Consider the following 22,134-nt stretch of genomic DNA (forward strand, 5'->3'; position numbering starts at 1 on the left):
TCTATGACCCCAGTTTGATTACCCTGACTCTCTCAGGCTTTTCTCCCTGACCCTGCCTCCAAACTTATTAGCATCCAATCCCTTGAGCACTGACCTTCAGCCACACCTATCTTTTGGTTCAAAATCTGACAAGTAATGTAACATAATTCAGTGTGCTGATTTATCCTTTTATTTGGTAATAAGCTCATGCCCCCCCATTTCCCTATGAGAAGATGTGCACTTCTAACCAGTTTCCCAACTGTGCTGAATCATCTTCACAGTCACTAGGTACCACTTGTGATCCAAAGCATTCTTTTTTCTAGGTAGATGATAGCACAAAATTATGGTGTGAAGCCAACAAACTCTCCTATGAAGGGACTAAACACACAGCTTTGGCCCTCATCAGCACCATGTTTTGGCCTCTGGCTAATAATAATAACCTCTGGAGAGAGACTCTTACCTTCAGCCAAGACAGAGTAACAGGAACCAGACTTACTCTCCTGGGTAAAACAACCAAAAAATGGACAAAGTATCCAAAAGACTGGGTTTCAATACAACGACATCCCTGAGAGACTGGGGACAAAGAACATGAGTCCTACAGTGGCACCAGCTTACTGCTGTGACAGAGTCAGGTTGCAGCACAGTGAGTGAGAACTCAGGCCCAGTCTAGAGGATTCCCCAAATCAAGGAGACAAAGAGAAGAGTTTGAAGAGGCCACAGGGATCTAGGGCTGCCAGGGAAATACAGGATTCCTAGCTAAACTTAAATTTCAGATAAATAACGAATCATTTTTAGTGTAAATATGTACAATGCAATTTTAAAAATAGCAGGCATGTAAAGAAGCAGAAAAATAGAACTTTTAGTGAGAAAAAAATCAATCAACTGAAACTGATTCAGAACTTATATAGAAGTTAGAGTTTAAGAAGAAGACTATTCAAACAGTTATAACTATATTGTACATGTCCAAAAATACGAGGTCAGCCACCGTGGGAAACAGTTTGGAGGTTCCTCAAAAAATTTAAAAAAAGAATTACCGTATGATCCACTACTAGGTATTTACCAAAAGAATACACAAATGCTAATTTGAAGAGATATATGCATACGTATGTTTACTGCAGCATTACTTACAGACAAGATATGAAAGCAGCCAAAGTGCCCAACGACAGATGAATGGATAAGGAAGAAGTGGTACACACACACACACACACACACACACACACGGAATATTGGTCATCATGAAATAAGAAGATCTTGCTACTTGCAGCAACATGGACGGACCTACAGTGTACAGTGCTAAGAGAAATAAGTCAGGGAAAAGGCAAATACGATATAATTTCACTCACATGTGGAGTTTAAGAAACAAAACAAATGAACAAACAACAAAAACAGAGAAAGAGAGAAAGAAACAAAAAAACCCAGTCTCTTAAATACAGAGAACAAAGTGGTGGTTGCCAGAGGAAAGGTACATGGTGAAGATGGGTGAAACAGATAAAGAGAATCAAGAGTACAGTTAATCTTGAGAACTGAGAAATGTCGAAATATTTGATCATTATATTGCACACCTGAAACTAATATAACACTGAATGTTAATTATACTTAAATAAAAATAATAACAACAACAACAAAAATAAGGAAAGCTATAGGTGATATAGAAAGGATATAAACCAAATTTCTAGAGAAGAAACTTGACTGTGTGAGAAAAGACACTGGATAACATTAAAGGAAGATCACACATTAAAGAAAAGATTGGTGAACTTAAAGACAGATATAGAAATTATCCAAAATGAAACAATGACAGAAATCAATCAAATAATCAATCAAGCAACAAAAAACCAGAACGTTAGTAAGTTCTGGAACAATTTCAAATATCCTCATACACATGTAAATGGACCTCTTAAAGAAGAGGAGAGAGGAAAACAAAGTATTTAAATAAAACATGGTGGAAATTTTTTTCAAATTTGATGAAAGTGTAAACCCAAGATGTTCAATGACCTGAAGCATGAGAAACATGAAGAAAATTACACTAGAGTACATCATAATCCAACTGCTTAAAACAGGTGATAAGGAGAAAAGTTTTTAAGCAGCCAGAGTAAAAGAACACATTATGAAAAGAGGACCAAAAATAAAAATGACAGCAAATGTCCCACGGGAAACAGTAATTATATAGTAAACATATAAGATGGGTTTTCATGTTATTTACATCTCTTTAAGTGGTAATTGACTATTTAAACAGAAACAGTAACAATATACTGTGGGGTTTACAATATATACAAAAATAAAATGCATGTAAACAATAGCATAGGGCTGAAAAGGGGAAAATGGAAGTTATCTTGTTGGAAGATTTTTATACTATATGAAGATATATAATATCACTTAGAGATAGACTTTATTTAATTAAAGATGTATATGACAAATCCAAAAGCAAGTGTAAAATAGCATTTTCTTTTTTTTTTTTTAAGATTTTTATTTATTTGACTGAGTGAGGGAGAGTGCATAAGCAGGGAGAGCAGCAGGCAGATGGAAAGAGAGAAGCCGGTTCCCTGCTGAGCATGAAGCCTGATGTGGGGCTCAATCCCAGGATCCCCAGATTATGGCCTGAGCCAAATGCAGATGCTTAACCAAGTGAGTCACCCAGGTGCTCCTAAAATAATGTTTTCAAAAAGATTTATAGCTAGTAAATCAACAAGAGATAAAATGGAATAAAAAAATACAATTCATTGAAAAGAAAGCAGAAAACCACAGACAAATTACAAGTAAAAGGATGAAAAAGATATACCATAAAAACTTTATTTTAAAAAAAAGCTTGAGTTGTTATATATTAATACCAGACATAGCAGATTTTAACAGAATAAAGATGGTATTTCACAATGATAACGGTGTTAGTTCATCAAGAACACATGACAGTCCTAAATATGCACATAACAGAACTTTACAACAAATGAAGCAAGAAAAAAAAAAGACTGCAGGGAAAATTGAACAAAACCACAATTATATATGGAGATTTCAATACTTACATCCCGATAAGTGGAAAATAAGTGAACAGAAAAATCGGTAAGGATATTGAAGATTGGAACAACATTATCCACTAGTTTTATATAACTGACATTTATAGAACTCAACCCAAGAACAGAGAATACATTCTTTTAAAGTGCATATGCAATATTTACCAAGATAGACCATATTCTGAATCATAAAACAAGCTGCAATAAATTTTAAATATTCAAGTCATACAAAGTATGTTTTCTGTCACAAAGTAATTACTATTTAGAAAAATAAATAATGGAAAAATATCTGGAAAATCCCCAAATATTTGCAAACTAAATAGAACTCTTCTGAATACGCCATGGGTCAAATGGGAAACCAAAAGGGAAACTAGAAAGTATTCTGTACTATAAGATAAAGAAAATAGAACATAACAAAATTTGTGGATACCACTTGAGAAGTACTTATAGGGAAAATTACCATAGTAAAAGCCTACATTAGAAAGGAAGAAAGATCTTTAAACTATGACCTCAGTTTTCACCTTTAGAAACTAGAAAAAGTAGAACAACAACAAAAAAATACAATGTAATTACAAAAAGAAAATAATAGATATATTAGTAGAAATCAATGAAATAGAAAACAGAAAAGTTCCTTAAAAACAAAAGTTGGTTCTTTGACAAGATTTAAAAAGAAAAAGCAAAAAAGAATTTCAAGCCAGACTGATTGGGAAAGAAAAAAGAATACACTACAAATATCGAGAATGTGAGAAGTTACCGAGGAACAGATACTATAGATGTTAAAAATATACAGTTAAAACTGTAAGCAGTTTTATGGCAACAATTTCAACAACTTAGATAAAATAGTCAAATTTCTTGAAAATACAAACTACCGGGGCCTCTGGGTGCCTCAGTGGGTTAAGGCCTCTGCCTTCAGCTCAGGTCATAATCCCAGGGTCCTGGGATCAAGCCCCGAGTCAGGCTCTCTGCTCAGCAGGGAGCCTGCTTCCCTTCCTCTCTCTCTGCCTGCCTCTCTGCCTACTCGTGATCTCTGTCTGTCAAATAAATAAATAAAATCTTAAAAAAAAAAAAGAAAATACAAACTACCAAATCTCACTTATAAGGAAATAGATAACCAGAATATCCCTGTATGTTCTAAAAAAATTAAATAATGGTCAATAACCTTCCTACAAAAAAACCCTCTAGGACAAGATGATTTTACTGTTGAATTCTACCGAATATTTCAGAAAGAAAAAAATAGCAAGCACTAACAAACTCTTCCAGAAAATCAGAGGGGATATTTCCTCATTCATTCTATGAAATTAGCATTACTCTTATATAAAAACCAAACAGAAACATTATAAGAAAACTATAGATTAATAACCGTCATCAACATAGATGCAAAAACTCTAAACAAACTTTTAGTAAATTGAATCAAAAATATATAGAAAGGATAATACATCATGATGAAGTGGAGTTTATTCTAGGAATGCAAGGTTGGTTTGACGTTCACAAATCTTTCAGAGAAATTCATCACAAACCTAAAAAGTGAAACTGTAGCATCACTTCAATAGATACAGAAAAGCATTTGATAAAATCAAACATCATTTCCTGATAAACATTGTCAGCAAGCTAGAAATAGAAAGGAACTTCCTCAGGGTACCTGGATGGCTCAGTCGTTAAGCATCTGAGTCTTGATTTTGGCTCAGGTCATGGGCTCAAGGTTGTGAGATCCAGCCCCGAGTTAGACTCCACGCTAAGTATGGAGTTTTCTTAAGTCTCTCTCTCTCTCGGGGTGCCTAGGTGGCTCAGTGGGTTAAGCCACTGCCTTTGGCTCAGGTCATGATCTCAGGGTCCTGGGATTGAGCCCCACATTGCTCAGCAGGGAGCCTGTGTCCCCCTCTTTCTCTGCCTTCCTTTTGCTTACTTGTATTCTCTCTCTCTATATCAAATAAATAAGTAATTTTTAAAAAAGAGTCTCTCTCTCTTTCTCTCTCTCTCTCCCTCTGCTCCCACTCCCCTGTTGTCTCTTGCTTGCTCTTTAAAAAAAAGAAAAAGAAAGGAACTTCCTCAATACAAACACGTGTAACAGATTATAAAAAGCCATATGCCAAAAAAATGAACAACTTAGAAAAAAAATAGAACAACTTAGAAGAAATGGATAAATTCCTAGAAAGATGTAAACTACCAAAAGTAAAGCAGGAAGAAACAGAAAATTTGAACAGACCAATCACCAACAATGAGGTCCAATCAGTACAAAAGATGGTTTCACAGGAAAATTCTACCAAACATTTAAAGAAGAGTTAATACATATTCTTCTTAAACTATTTCAAAAAACACAAGAGGAAGGAATCATCCTGACACCAAAACTGGATAAGGACACCACAAAAAAGGAGAACTACAGACCAATATTTCTCATGAATATACTCTCTCATGAACATAGATGCAAAATCCCCAACAAAATATTAGCAAATGTAATCCAACAATATACTTTTAAAAATCACACACCACAATCATATGGGATTTATTCCCAGGATGCAAGGGTGGTTTAATATCCGCAATACAATCAACACGCTATATTGCATCAATAAGAGAAAGGATAAAAACCGTCTGATCATTTCAATAGATGCAGAAAGAGCCTTTGACAATGTACAACATCCATGATGTCATTTGATACTTTCAGAAACAGTATGATGAAGCAAAACCATATACAGCTGCTTTGGCAAGAGTCATGACCATCTACCCACTGAAACACTTTTAGGGTTCCTGTCCACTGCATTTTCCAAGTCAAATTTGAGTCAAGGGAGGAACGTGGGATCTAGTATCATTTTGTCTAATCTGGTCAGATGTATAATTTCTCCATCTGAGGTGACAGGTTCTACAAATAATAATTATGCCTGAATCTCAAGGGTAATTCTGGGCTGTTCAGGAATGAAGCATCAAATTCTCAAATTCTAAACCCTCTGGAATGTGAAATTGAAGGGAGGAGTAAGGATGAGGAAATATTGATACAGGACACCAGTGAAGCCAAAATTACCAGTGAGTGAGGTCAACCAACATTTCAGAAATCACTCACAGGGTGTGCCCTCTCTTGTGGTCCACCCCTCCATGCCGTGAAGGCCATACCCTGATTCAAAGCCTATGCTAAGTGTTTTAACCCTGGTACTTAGTGCCTCTCAGTATCAGTGACTTAATGGCAAGGAGAAGTTTCTGGACACCTTTATCCCACATGCCACATGACCCAGTCCAGTTTGCCAGAACACTTACATTGGCATTTGGGACACAAGCCAGCTACTAATAAACTAGACCTTTGTTTTCCCTTTGTTATTGTTCTCTATGTGTATAATTCCCTCAAGGACTTTCTGGAGGGAGCTTGGCTAGCCAAGGCAGGAAAGCCCTGCTCCTTTGGCTATCATTCATGTCCTGGTGCCCCCAATTGCTATCTTGACTCCTAAAATACAGCTCTTCACAGTTTTCAAAGTTGTGTCCCATTATTTCTACCTGTTGACCCCTACAATAACCCTACATGGTAGACAGGGTCTGTGTTATTATTCTCAGATTTTACACGAGGAAACAAACCAGTTAAAGTCCCACACCTATTAAGCAGTCCAAATCCAAAATGAGTCCCAATGTACTAGACAGTCCCCCTCTGCTTTTTTAAATTTTTATTTTTTAAATTTCTTTTCAGTATACCAGAATTCATTGTTTATGCACCACACCCAGTGCTCCATGCAATACGTGCCCTCCATAATACCCACCACCAGGCTCACCCAACCTCCCATCCCCCGCCCCTTCAAAACGCTCAGATTGTTTTTCAGAGTCCATAATCTCTCATGGTCCATCTCCCACTCTGCTTTTACCACAGCCACAACATGATGCAGGCTGTTCCTCCCAACACGTCAAGCCGAGGCAGAGTCTTGCAGATTAGTAAGAGAGTTTGTCCCTCCTTTCTGAAACCAAAGCTTTGTTCATGAATCCAGTCCTATCTCCATCCCCAGCATGACATTCTGCATATTTGCTTATTACGTTTCGAGTCCATGCAATCCTTGAGTTCCTATTCTCATTCATTCATTTATTCATTCATTAATTCATTCAGTGATTTTTTAGACCACTATGGGAATATAGCCATAAACAAAACAAGTGCCTTGTGTCAGAGTTTGCATTCTAGTGTGGGGAAACAGACAACAGGCAAATGTAAGATGAGAGAAGATGGTAAGTGCTGTGAAGAAAAACAAATGTGGAAAGGAAATAAGTGCACTTTTCCATAAAGAGATAAGGAAGGCCTCTCAGATGAGGTACTTTGAGCAGAGCCCTGAGTGGAGGAAGACAGTGAGCCCAGTGACTCTTAGAGGGCGGATGTTTCATGGAAAAGGGACAGGAAAACAAGAAAAAGGTCTTCTTGGTTGTTTCAGATCAGCACAGAGGTCACACACCCAAAGTGGATAGACTAGCTTAAATTATTATCCAGCATTGTCCCATTGCCCTGTAACAAACTTGGACAAAGCTAAACCAAATGGTTTTGGGAAAGAATAGTACCAATTTTGGTTAAATTCTCCTTCCTCCAATTTCCAACATTTTTAATATCTGTTTTGTAGCCTTAGGTACATAGTACTTTGTCATATAATTATTTGTGTGAAAGTCTGATGTCCCCCTCAGATGGCAAACTTCTTGGAGGGAAAAAGGGGGATAATATCTTCTTCAATTTTATTTCTCACTGCACATCTGGGGAGACAAAAGATGCTCATAATATTGATTGAAAAAAAGAGATAATATGGATTAGGAATAAGGATAAAATTGAGTAAAATATGTCTCCCTGCAAACCTCACCCCCTCCCAGACTATTCCATTTCAAACAACTCCATTCTGCCAATTACTTGAGCCAAAAATCTTGAGGCCATCCTTGACTCTTTTCATACTCCATATCCACCCCATCAGCTGATGAGAAATCCTGTTAGCCACCCTAAAAAGTTCCCATAGCCCATTTACTCCCCACTTACACTGCTACCACTCTAGGTCAAACCACTACCTCCTATCAACAGGAATAGAACAATAATCTCCCCACCCTGCCAGACTTCCTTTTCTCCACCTTGCCTAATGTATCTGTGAAAATGTAAGTCAGACCATGTAACTCTTCTGCTCATCACCCTCCAGGAATTTCCCACTTCACTCAAAATGATATTCAGAATGCCATGTGTGGTCTCCAGGAACCCGCAGAGTTGGTCTTCAGCCGTCCTGGACCCCCATTCAGCACACCCATCACCGCCGTCTAGCCACTCTAGCTTCCTTGCTGTTCTGCAAACACACTGAGTATGCTTCTCTTTCCCGCATCAAAGTATTTAATTTAGTGATGGGAATAATCTGTGCAGGTTGAGGAAAGAGAAGTGAAAGACTGCATTTCCTATTATTTTTCACGTTAACATATCCGAAATCGGAATGCATCTTACAAGCAAATGGTGAGTCAGAGCTCAACTGTCTGGGGTTTTTTTCTTAGAGCTACACAAAACAGTGAGACATGGTACAGTCAGGAGTGTCTTACATTTGATGAAGTACAGTAATAATAGCATCCATTTAAAAGCATTCGTGGGGGAAAGGGGGAGGGTAACTGGGGGGATGGGCATCAAGGAGGACACTCGATGTAATGAGCACTGGGTGTTATGTAAGACTGATGAATCACTGGCCTCTACCTCTGAAACCAATAATACCTTATATGTTAATTAACTGAATTTAAATAAAATAAGATAAAATAAAAGCATTCATCAAGTGTCAAACAGTGTGGTATTTTCTCACTTATTACTTCATATTTCTCACCAATTACCCAGCTATGGGTAAGAGTTTAAACAATGGCCCAAGGGGGTGCCTGCGTGGCACAGTTGGTTGAGAGACCAACTTTTAGTTTCGGCTCAGGTCGTGATCTCAGGGTCATGAGATCAAGCCCCATGTAGGGTCTGTGCTGAGCGTAGAGTCTGCTTGGAATTCTCTCTCCCTCTTCCTTGCTCCTCCTGCTCATGCTCCCCCCCCAAAAAAAAAAATAAATAAATCTTTTTAAAAACCTGCCCAATTCATTGAGAAGATACTAAGTCACTTTTAGAATCTGACTCTAAAGACTGCCCTCTCAGCTATACAACCTCTGAAAATAAAGAAGATTTCAAATCCACTCCAGGATCTGAGCAAAGTTCACATCTTTTCTGGGCCTCAGTTTTTTCATGTGAAAAGCAAGGGCTGCATCAGATGTTTTCCAAGGCAGGGGTTCCCAAAAGCCGATCCATGGACCAACCACTCGCTCTAGACTTGCTTGGGAAGGTTGTAGAACATCCGGTAAGAACCCCGTCTTAGAGACTTCGGGACATCTGAAACTGCCCAGGAACCTGCAGATCTAAAAAATTTCCCAGGTGATCCTGCTGTGCGTTCAGGCTAAGGAATCACTGCTCCCAAGTCCCTTCCAGCCTGGACACATGGTAACTTTCTGGGGTCACTCCGAAGTCCAGAGACATCCACATTCACAGTCCCACTGGGCTCTCACTCCTGACTCTCATGCATCTCCAGTCCCTGGGCCACAAGTGTAGGACGAACTTCTGTTTCTCGGAACATCTAAAGTAAACCAGAAATGGGGAAAGAGGGTCGCGTGGGGTGAGTCATGATATTGTTGCAAATAACTTCTCCACCAAGTACTGCTTATCCTGGGAACAGCAACCAGGGAGTTTAACAGAGCTGCTTGTAGCTGAGCCATCATTACGAAACGTGTGTCGATGCTTCCTGGGTTCAGGAATCCTGTCTCTTTTGTGTTCTGACTGTAACTATGTAGGTACTTTCCAGAGTTAACAAAGAAAGGAAGAGAAAGAGGGACAGAGATCCCACCTAGGGTACTCTGTTGGGTGTCAGAGGTGTACCACTTCCCCTGCCCTCCCCCTCCCTCCCTCACCCCTGTCCCAAGGCTCTTTGCTCCCTTATCTATGACTGTGCTCGGGCCTAGCCTCCAAGTTGCTCAGGGACCAGCAGCCCCACCCCCACCTGGGAATTTGCTATAAATGCAAAGCCTCATTCCCCACCCCAGCCTAACAGAATCACTCTGAGGGGGAGCCTAACCAACTATGCGGTCACCAGCCCTCCAGAGGACTCAGACGCAGCCCCAGTTTCATAACTAGAAGGACTGGGGTACAAAAGGAGACTTTAGTTCTCCACATGGGGAAAAAAAAAAAAAAAAAAAACCACCACAATTTTAACTCTGTCGGTGTGCCCGACTTCTTATCCCCTCCAGGCCTTCCCTCACCCAAGCACGGGTAGACAGCAGTGGCAACGCCAGGACAAAAACTGGCAGGTCTCCCCGAGACACAGCACACCTGGGGACCAGGACAGGAAGGACAGACAACACATTTATTCCTGGGAGGAGGCAGTCAAAGAGTGAGAAGTAAACCTGTCCTTTGGGAGTCTGTCATCAGGTCTATTAGCAGATCCCACAATCCTACTTCCTGCAAATTTCGGGAGTCCTCCTGTTTGTCTTCTCACAGCCGAACCTCTCTCATGCCATCTAGCTCTTCTTCCCGTCTCCTCCGCCAGCCCGTGTCCACATGGCAGCCCATGAGAGCTTCCTAAAACCTTATTCTGACAAGAACCTTCCAACAGCCTTAGGGACTTTCTGGGACCGTGTGGCCCATGAGGTCTGCAGGATCGGACCTCTGCCTACCTCCCCAGCCTCACCCTGGGCTCTCCCCACATCTCCACTCTCTAGATCCCAGCACACTGGTCTCATCCCTACTTCATAAATGCCCGAAGTACCTTCCGACCTCAAGGTCTCTCTGTGTGTCCTGTTTCCTTTATCTGGAATGTTCTTCCCCTCCCCTCCCTTATCTGCTGACTCCCTCTCATCCTCCAGCTCTCAGGGAATTCCTCTGAGCCCTTGGGGAAAGTACATACTCTTATAAAGCACTGGTTCCCTTCTTAGTGTTCCTCACACTTGTAATACAAATAGTTATTTGGTTAGTTTGGTTCTCTCCACTAAACAGTTAAGTGGCATATGGCCAGGGAGCCTGTCTTTCTTTCTCTCTCTTGTTTCCCTAATTTCTAGCAGGGTGTCTGGCATTAACTGAGGGCTCGGTACATATCTGCTTAAAAAAAAAGCAATAAAGGAGGAGTTTTCTGTTGTTCATAATTATGGGGCTTAAAAACAGAGACCTGGGAGATCAGAAGGTAGCCTTGACCAGTGATCTTTAACTAGCCAGTAGACATATAAGACTTCCTTGGTTTTGGGGGTCATTACGTATCTATGGCAACCCATCTTTTCGTTCACATATTAATTTAATGAATGTATGTATTTAGTGTAAATTTATTTAGTGTTCATGAATTTACTGAACAAATAAGTTCCTGCTTATTGTCAAATTGTCTATTTGACCACAGCTTTTATCAGTAGGTACTATTTCAGACGGTATGACAGAACTATGGAAAAACACTAAAATATGACAGGGTTTAACAGAGACGGTCAGTGTGTTCTTTGAGGTAATCCTCACCAGATATTTTCTAGTTCCCTAGTGCCTGTTTACCTCCTTATTGAAGCTGTAAGCAATTTTGAGAATAGTAGCCAGGTCAGACTCTTCCTTCTCCTCCTTAGCAACTGCCAGCACATGGTGCCCATTAGATGCTCAATACACATTTGGCAAATAAATAGGTAAGCAAAAATGTACAGGGATGGAGAGATGGTTGGATGGATGGATGGATGGGTGGATGGGTGGGTGGGTGGATGGATGGGTGGATGGATGGGTGGGTGGATGGGTGGGTGGGTGGATGGATGGGTGCATGGGTGGGTGGACGGGTGGGTGGACGGATGGGTGGATGGGTGGGTGGATGGATGGATGGGTGGATGGGTGGGTGGGTGGATGGTGGGTGGATGGGTGGGTGGATGGATGGATGGGTGGATGGGTGGGTGGGTAGATGGGTGGATGGGTGGATGGATGGGTGGATGGGTGGGTGGATGGGTGGGTGGATGGGTGGGTGGGTGGATGGATGGGTGGATGGGTGGATGGGTGGGTGGGTGGATGGATGGGTGGATGGGTGGGTGGATGGATGGGTGGATGGGTGGATGGATGGATGCAAGACTGAACGAAGGAGAATTCACATGGGTTGAACTCTAGAGGACAGCTGCTGTGACTGGTTCATGTCTCCAGAAATGATTCTTTCTCAACCATCTCCAAACAACAGCAAGCAGTAAGGATGCTGTTTCAAGGGCTTTGTGGCCATTTGCATGAGAGGAAGAGCAGCTCTGGCAAGGATATTAGTCAATGGACACTGGATAACTGTCCAACAAGCGGTACTAAGGAGGGATCCCAAGTGTTGGTGACAAGAAGCACAGAAGATGAGGAAAAGAGGTGGGAATCCCACCATATGCCTTGATGAGGATCCCTAGCTCAATGCCAGAACAAGGCTCTGAGCCACTGGTATCATAAACCTTCTTTAGGCAATGGCAATGGGCCTGGAGGTCTAGATGTTGGGACCAAAGAATATAAGGATAAGGATAGAGAATTCAGAGATAAGAGCCAGAAAAGCAGCCATTAGGCAAAGTTTCTTAGTGAATCAGTATCCCCAGGGGCCTCAGAGAAAGGGCATAGGAAAATAGACAAGCTGATCTTGGATGGCCTTTCGCATCCTAGTGGGTCTTTGGAACCGGGATAAGCCTTGGCCCAGGGCAACCAACGTGGCACTTCTCAGCAGTACCACTGTGGTTTTCCTATTGAGTATGCCTATTTTTGGTAAACTCCTTCTGTGGAAGGGATCCCAGCCAATAGCAAAGACACAGAATGCCAAGTCCTAAATGTCAGTCCCCCTTGCCTTTCCCCAAGCCCACTTCATTTTTTATCAGAGCCCCTCCATCTGTCTCTGTACTCCACATTATGAAAGACAGGGGAGCATGAAAAGGCAGAGAACAGTAAGAGAAGCAAGAGATCCAGCAGCACTCAAATGTGTCCTGATTTTGCCTGCTGAGTTGTCTTGGTGGTTCTTGATGCTTCCACTACCCGCCAATCTCCCGGCCAGAGAAGCCAATTCACTTTCCAGTTTCCCAGAGTGGAAAACTACCAGCGCCGGCTGCCCACATGCCCAGGCAGAGCTCGATCTGTCCTGAGTGGTGGTAGTGCCTGGCAGGCAGGCTGAGGAGATGCAGCTGCCACTGGCCCCAGCTTCCCAAGAATTATTTTCACACCATGCTGCCAAGGTGGAAAGCCTGAAAGGGCTGCTTGTTCCGTGATGTTTACCATCTCACTGCTAGCTCCAGACCACAGGCTTACCCATCAATGAGTGTCCTATATGCCGCTTCCAGGAACACACACACACACACACACACACACACACACAGAGCACATGTGAGGCCTGGGGCATGGTGAGCTGACACCTGGGCCTCGCTGGACACTGGGAAGATGAGACTGACTGGGAGCAGGGTTACTGGGGTCAACCAGGGGACCCAAGGCAATCTATGGTCTAAAAAAACATCTGCAATCATAAACTTTAAACCCAGGAAGGAACTTCAGGAACCAACCCTTCCAATGGCTCTATGTTAAATATGAGAAACTCTGAGCCCCCCACCCCGCAAAGTGAACTGACTTACTCAAGGATGTACTGCTAAGAGTGTAATGAGGACTGACATTCAGGTCTCCTGATCCCTGGTTCCTCTTTCGTCAACCCTTGGCTACCTTGATAGAATTCTTCCAATTCCAGAAAGGACAAGATGGTCCCCCATTAAAGAAGCTGTTGCTTGGGTCACTGCTCGCCACAAGCTCCACACTGGAGGCTACTGCAGACTGGCTCACTATTCAGGTAAATCTGCACAATGGGATGCTGCTAGGACTCAAGGAAGATTATCTGGGTTCTTCAAGATACAGGGGGCTATTTTGCCAACACCCTTTTTGCTGAAGTTGAAATTCCCCTTAGGATTAGTCCTTTCAAATTGCAGCTTTCCTAGAAGCCCAAAATACTTCCCAGAAACAGTTATTGCAGAAGAGGGGTCCCCAGGCTGTATGGGACTCCAGGGTAATAAAGTGAGAGTCCACCGAGAAATATTCTATCCGGGCTGACAAAGTCAGCGAAGGCTTCACAGTGAAATCGTATGTCTCTCTCTCCCACGAGGAGGTAAGTTGAAGGGACAGCAGGGTCGCCATGAAGGCCAGGAATTGAGAAGAAAACCAGGGCATGGTCTGGAAGCTGAAAACTGGAGTCCACTGCTTCCAGATCATGGGACTCCAAGACAAGTTACTATACCTCTCTGAACCCGAATCTCCTCATCAATTAATAATATGACCAAGACGGTTGTTACAGAGATTTAACACAATGAATACAAAGGGCTTCATGAAATAGAATTGGGCTCCAGGAACGACATCCGGAAAGAGGAAGAGAGGGGATTATTTGTTCTAAATATTACATTCACTCTTCTTAAGCAATTTCGAGGTTTTATGGTCTTAGGAGGATTACTTCACTTTCAACCTCTCAGCTTAATGGTAATAATAATATTTGTTTATAGGAATGCTGTCAGGAAATAGGAGTTAACATAGATCAAGTACTTTGTATGGTTTAGAGTAAAGCTTAGAACAGTAATAACAAAGGTTGGATGTGATGTATTTTTTAGGTATTTTGACTCTGACTCATTCTAAAACAAAGATTGGAATTGGCTTCTGAAATTGTGTAAGATAATAAACAAACAAACAAACGAACAAACAAAGGTATGCTAATGGTAAAGAGGATAGGGACAATAAGATAAGCCAGAGAGCTAAGGTGAATATCAGAAATATATTACATGTGGATCTAGACCTTTGCTGGTGATGGGCCTCTCAAACTTGGCTCTGAACTTCCCAGGAGCCAACGCAAAGAGCACAAGATAATGAGTTAACATGAATCACAATGGCAACGCAACTTTTTAGTTCTGTTTCCAGGTGGGATGGAGTAGCTTGCAGTAGCCAGTGCTTCCCCTGAGCATATCTGGAAGACATAGATAAAATTCATAAAGCATCTATTTGAAAGCACCTGCTGGCTGCCTGAGGTTAAAAAAGTTAAAAATGAGCAGAATATAAAAGCAGCTGTTTTTCCAAAGAGATTGTGAGCACAGAGGACTAGGACTTCAGAGAAGGGCGAATCTGAGAGGCCCTGTAACTCCTGCAGCCACATTTAGCCAGTCCTCAGTTTGGAGCAGGGATAGAGGGCTGGCTCTGGGCTTTGCACAGGCGGAATGTTCCCAGGGAGCAAAATCCCAGAGCCCTTGAACAAGACCAGGGATCTCACTGGCTAACAGCATTTTTCTTCCTGAGCACATATGCCAAAAGCATAGCTATCTATCACTGGTGAGCAAGTTTCTCAATAAGAAAAGCCCCAACAAAGTCCTAAATATTGGTCTAACCTACTGAAAGCCAAATGAATTTAAAGGACTGCTTTCCCAAGGTAGATCTGCCCTACCCTGATAGCCAGGGCTTCTCCAATGCCAGGATAAATCATTTCTTACATTAACCAGGCTTTATCCATAGAAAATACAATTCATTGCTTGGCCTGATATCTTGAATAAAGGCTATGGCACCCAAAAGACTGAATTCCTCTCCCATAATGCCAAAAGTAAGAGCTTTACACATATTTGGGTAAATTAAAGCACGTTTCCCTCCATTTACAAGCACTAAAATGCTCTGCTGCTAGGCCAAAGCAGGGAGACTGTTAGCATTTGGGGAAAGGCATAGGGGCTGCTCTCTCTCTGCATAGGCTGTAGCTCCCCCGGCCCTCAGATACCAAAAGGCTGGACCCCTGATACCAGAGGCTGGACCTCTGCTACCAGGAGGCTGACCCCTAGCAGCTAGAGCTAGAGCTTTGGTCCCTCATCCTACCTCTGGCTCACTCCCTCTGTACTTAGCATCCCTGTCCTTCAAAGAAATGATCTTCCAATGAACTCCTTCTCAGGTTCCTCATATCTTTGTGAAATCAAGTCTCAAATGGCATAATTTGGACTTTTTTTTTTTTTTTTTTTTGCAGAAAAATAGAGAAAAGCCTGGGGTACCCTTGACTTCCTTCCTTCCCGCCTTCTCCTTACTCCTCAAGTTTCTGTTGATTGCCTGCATAAGCCAAGGACTGTGATTGGTGTTGCTTGTGAATACGTAAGAGATCATTGCCATCCCAAATAAAACGAAGACCAAAGTCATAACATCTGTGACACGCAGGGGTGGGGAGGAATTGCATATTTTTAAACAACTCATCACCTCCTACTTAAGCCCCCCAAAACCTCGTTGGTTTTTTTTGTTGTTGTTGTTGTTTGTTTTGTTTTATTTTGTTTTAAGATTTTATTTATTTGACAGAGAGAGAGAGAGAGACAGTGGGAGGAGGAATACAAGCAGGGGGAGGGGGAGAGGGAGAAGCAGGCTTCCTGCTGAGCAGGGGGCCTGATGTGGGAATGGATCCCAGGAACCTGGGATCATGACCTGAGCCAAAGGCAGAAACTTAATGACTGAGCCACCCAGGCGCCCCAACCTCACTGTTTTGAATGTCTTAACTTTTACTTTACTTTACTGTGTACGCATCCAAACCACAAAAATTGCTGGGAGGCCTATCTTGCCACATCCATGCTCTTCAGAGGCCTGCTGGCTAGGACCAAAAGCTAAGTCAACAATCGCACTATTCTCCCCCAGAAAAATACACTGCCATGGATAAGCTCGGCTGGGTACAGGGCCCTGTGTTCCCTTGGAGTTTGATGGCCAGAATTCAGGGTTGTTAGAATCCCCAATTCCCAAAGGTAACTTGAGTCTTTCTTGGAAACCACAATGGACCATAATGGTCACTAATGAACTCTTTTTCTCTTTCCTCCCCCATCATCTGCTAAATAGAAGCCATTGTTTTATGGTATTTGGTTTATTTTATTTTCCTTTTCTTCCAAAAGTAACAAATCACAACCCTCAATATTTGCATATAACTTTCCAGAGCCCATTAACTTCACTTATCTCATTTGGGCCCCCTAGAGTAGCCATGTGAAGCGTAGAGAGTGGAGTTAATTCTGCCCATTTTATAAGTGAGCAAAGTGAGATACAGAGTTTCACCTGAAGTCACAAAACTAGATAGTGACAGAGCTGGACCCAACTCTAGGTCTCCTGATTCCATTGCCATGGTCTATTCATCAACCACATCAGCATAACACTCTGTGTCAGCACTCACTCTGCACACTATCTGTCATGAAGCCTCAGGGTCAAGAGGAGCCACCAATCTGGGGAACAATCTAGACAGAGGACTCAGGAGGGCTTACTGCCCATCTATGTCTTAGAACATCTTGGTCTCAGATTTGTTGAAATACCATAGCAAGGGGCACCTGAGTGGCTCAGTTGGTTAAGCATCTAACTCTTGATTTCAGCTCAGGTCATGCATGATCTCAGAGTTGTGAGATCAAGCCCATGTTGGGCTCCATGCTCAATGCAGAGTCTGCTTGAGATCTTCGCTCTCTGTCCTTCCCTGTGCTCATGCTCTCTCTCTTTCAAATAAGTAAATAAAGCCTTTAAAAAAACATGAGAGTAACAGGAATCTTCTTCCTGGTTACAGGATATAAAATCAATACATAAAAAAATCCATTGCATTTCTATACACTAAAAATGAAGTATCAGAAAGAGAAATAAAGAAAATAATCCCTTTATAATTATATAAAAATAATCAAATACCTAGAAACCATTTAAACAAGCAGGTGAGAGACCTGTATACCAAAAACTATAAGACATTAATAAAAGAAATCAAAGAAGATACAAATAAATAGAAATATATTCCATGCTTTTGGATGAAAGAATCAATATTGTTGAAATGTCCATATTACCCAAAGAAATCTACAGATTCAATGCACTCCCTATCAAAATCCCAAATCCCCTTTGTTTTTCAAAGAGATAGAATAAATAATCCTAAGACTTGTATGAAACCACAAAAGGCTCTGAATAGTCAAAGTGACCTTGAGAAAAAAAAAACAAAGCTGAAGGCATCATGCTCCTCATCTGCAAGATACATTACAAATTGTAGCTATAGTAATTAAAACAGTATTGGCATAAAAAGACATATAGATCAATGGAATAAAGAGCTTAGAAATAGATCCACATATACATGGTCAGTTGATTTACAACAAAGGAACCAAATGTGGAGTTCCCTCAAAAGATTAAGAATAGAACTGCTATGGGGACACCAGGGTAGTTCAGTCTGTTAAGCATCTGCCTTCAGCTCAGGTTATGATCTCAGGGTCCTGGGACTGAGCGCTGCATCCAGCTTCCTGCTCTCTGGGAAATCTATTTCTCCCTCTCCCTCTGTTGTTCCCCATGCTTCCTCATGCTCTCTCAAATAAGTAAATAAAATCTTAAAAAAAAAAAAAAAGAACTACCATGGGAGCTCCTGGTGCTCAGTTGGTTAAGTATCTTCCTTCAGCTCATGTCATGATCCCAGGGTCCTAGGATCAAGCCTCAGGTCAGGCTCCCCCCTCAGAGGGGCACCTGCTTCTCCCTCTCCCTCTGCTCTCTCCTCATGTAACTCTGCACTGCCTCCTGCTTGCTTTCTCACGCATGCACTCTTTCTCTCAAATAAATAAATAAAATCTTAAAAAAAAAAAAAAGGAGTATCATGTGACCCAGAAATTCTACTTTTGGACAATCTGAAGACAGTGAAAACACTAATTCAAAAATCTTTTTGAACTAGTGAGTATGCACCCCCATGTTTACTGTGGCATTATTTATAAGAGATACAGAAACAACCAAAGTGTCTATCAATGGGTGAATGGATGAAGAAATTATGATATATCACACAACAGAATCATAGTTATGAGAAAGAAGGAAATTCTGCCATTTGTGACAACATGAATAAAACTAGAGGGCATTACACAAAGTGAAATAAGCCAGACAGAGAGAGACAAATACTCTATGATCTCTTATATGCAGAATCTAAAAAAAAAACAAAAAACAAATAAACAAAAAAAACAAGCTCACGGATATAGAGAACAGATTGGTGGTTGCCTGAGGCATGGGGTAGAAGGTGGGAGAAATAGGTGAAGGGGATATAAATTTATTAAAATGTAAAATAAGGAATCTAACTGTTGGGGGTGGGTAGTGGAAAGAACCTGCATCCTGGGAGGACGGACATGGCATAGCATTTTGTTATCACAGGGTAAAGACAAAGCCTGTAATCAGAAAGCACCTGTCACATACTGAGGATCCCACAATTATGGGGTTGCTGCTCTGGGTACCACCCTAACCTCACTTTTGCCCTCATGAGCACTCGATGACAAACATCTCCATATTCTTACTTTTCTATTTGTGCTCTGTGCCTTTCCTTAAGCTCAAATGTTCTCCTTTCCTCTTTTCACCTAGCCTCACAAATGCCTTCATGTCCAGCTCATGCTCACACCTTCAGTATTTCAACCAACAGGACACTGGAGACCTGACCTAGTTGGGTAGCGTATGAATATTCTGTGAAGTCTGACACTCCAGGAGGCAGTAAAGCACAGAGGTCAAGAGTACGCTTGGGCTATATCCTCACTCTGCCCCTTAGCTAGCTCTGTAATCTTGAATGAGTTACCTAACGTGTCTGGGCCTCAGTTTCTCCTTTCTAAAACTGGAATAATAATACTACCTAAGATTATATACCATAAATTATTATGAAGATTAAATTTGCTGACACCCACTTAGAATGGCACCAGGACTACAGTAAGTGCTCACTGGATATTAGTTGGTACTCTCCTTTGGACTCTGTGTTCTCTTTTTCCTATTTGGCACAACCAAGGATATTTGAGGGGCAGATGAGTCTCTGTTGTCCCCAGAGAAAGATCCTTTTACTGGCAGGAAGGATATCAAAGGCCACCCTTAAGCTAGACTTGACAAACAAACACACAAGCAAGAAAGAGCCAATCTGGGCAGCATCAGGCATTGCTTGCTTAAGAGAAATGCAAGCAGGGAGGTCTCTTCCTAGCCTTTTTATCTCCCTCTAGGGCTCTGCTCAAGCAGAATAAAGCAAGCAACCAATCTCTCTCTCTCTCTCACACACACACACATATACACACACCCACACACACAGGCACAGCACTAGTACCTCAGGTCTGGTTTCAGAAACCTGAAACTAGTACTACAGTCTCATTAGATGAGGCCCCACAAACCCTCTCACATGTCTCTGGGGACATGAATGATGAGAACCCAAGGAAGCAAAAATGATTCTCCAATTTGGAAATGTGTGTACGTAACTTAACATGTATCAGCTTCGGTGGGAGACAAGGGGGTGAGGAGAAGGGGAGAACCTGTGCAGAAGGGAGCCAGTGCATTTCTAGTGCTTCAGTTTCTTTTTGAAGCTGAGTTAGTCCTGAAGGGCTTCTAGCTCCAGCCTTGCTTGCCGGGCATGTGAATGAGACCAAGACTCCCAGAAGGAGCCCTGTATGATCCTGTTAGTCTTCTTCTATTCTTCCACTTCAGGTGGTACCTCCAACACCAGTAACCTCTCACCCCCATGAACACACACTGGCAATCACAAAAAGGAAACCATGAAAGGTCCTTTCCTTACTGGTTCCCTCACGGGGCTGGGTGGTTTTAGTGGAACGAACTTGGGGCCAGGAGACGGGAGTCATGGGTTCCTGCTTTACAGTTAGCTAGATGTGTGCTCATGGACAAACCACTCACCCCCTTTGACACCACTTCCTTTAACTATAAAATGAGGAAGAGGGACTTGGATATTATTATGGTCTATTGCAATACAAATAGCCTAGGATGCTAGTTGCCTGGACCTGAAGAACTCACTGGAAGGTAGGAGGGATGCTGGAAATAATAAAACCACAGTGATGAACCTAAAACAAATGTGGAATCTATAGGAGAAGAATTCCTGCTCCCAAAATCCCAACCCGCTAAAGTCTTTGCCCCTCCCCTGAAAGTAGAACATTCTAGACACCGAAGGAGGATTCTCCTACCCCAGGGCTCTGAACTGCTAGTAAGTTGCCTGCTTCCTATGAGGGGAAAGTGTGGAATGGAAACAGGAAGCCCCAGCTCTGCCCTGCCCTGGCTCCACACCATGGAGCCCTAGTGCCAGGGTGGTCTGTTAGGGAAAAGAGCTGTTTCTCCCTTTTCCAAATAAAAGCAGTTGTCACAGGCCAAGTCAGAGGTTGGGACCAATCACCCCTGTGCTCTTCACATACAGCAATTATCTGGTTGGTAGGGTGGGTCTTTAGGACCTCAGACCCACAGGCTCTGTGTCCAAGGCAATCAGGTCACTTCTACCCACCCTCCTACCTAGAAATCCACAAGATTCTGATCATCGAAGGAGAAGGAGAAGCCTGGAGGAGTCTGACCTTGGTGGCTGATCAAACAACCCCTCCAGCCCAGAGTATTATGCTTCATTGCGAAGGGCCAAAGACTTCCCTATCTCCTGGAGGTACTCCCAAGCTCTCCACTTAAGTCCTGTAGCCCAGCCCAAGCTGGGAAGGAGGGGAAACTTGACCCAAGGACCTGCAAGAGGGATAGAAAAGCTTCCCTTTGGGTCCCTCACTCAGTACCCTCCACTAGGCACCCCATGTGTACCTCTCCTTGCCTTCCAGCCACTGTGTACGCTATTCCCTCTTCTTGAAAGACTTCTTCTTGGACCCACCTCCAGAGAATAAAAGCCCTGCAAAAGGCTTCTAGTACTATGAAACTCCTGCAGGGTAGACTGGGGCAGGTTTTCTGTACCCAACCTGTCATGAGGGTTTTAATATAAACATAATATATTATATTATAATTAATATAATTATAATATAAATAATATAAATATTATTAATATAAATATTACAGTTTATATTTTAATACATTTTTATCAGCTATCTTCTTTGTGCTTCACCTCCAAGGCAAGGTTGTCTTGAAGTTCAGATTTTAAATCCCTGAGTCTGAGAGGTGCCAGGAAGTTGGGGACAAGTGGATTTTCTTACAAAGGACAGCCATGCAAGATCAGAGCACCTGCTTCCAAGCCCAAAGCCCATCCACATCTTCCAATACAGGCACTAAAGCTCCCACACAATAAAAGCATGGTAAGTTTCTGACAGAAAGGCTCTCACAGATCCTCTAATCCAACTTTATCTCATTACAGGTGAAAGGATTAAGGAAGTATGAAGAGAAGTACAATGGTATGCTATGTGTCATATAGCTGATTTAAGACCAAGCCAGGATCCTAACCAGGTTTTTCCTCAAAATAGCTTATTAAGTGCATTAAAT

At 42.1% G+C, this 22,134-nt stretch overlaps 1 protein-coding gene across 3 annotated transcripts in view; it reads right to left on the reverse strand.

Moving 5' to 3' along the window:
* The window catches only part of DDR2 (discoidin domain receptor tyrosine kinase 2), a 150,673-nt gene that overhangs the window by 35,429 nt on the left and 93,110 nt on the right, over nt 1–22,134 (reverse strand). The gene's annotated exons all lie outside the window — the stretch shown is intronic.

The sequence above is a fragment of the Mustela erminea genome, chromosome 17, assembly GCF_009829155.1.
Source record: "Mustela erminea isolate mMusErm1 chromosome 17, mMusErm1.Pri, whole genome shotgun sequence".
Lineage (NCBI taxonomy): Eukaryota > Metazoa > Chordata > Mammalia > Carnivora > Mustelidae > Mustela > Mustela erminea.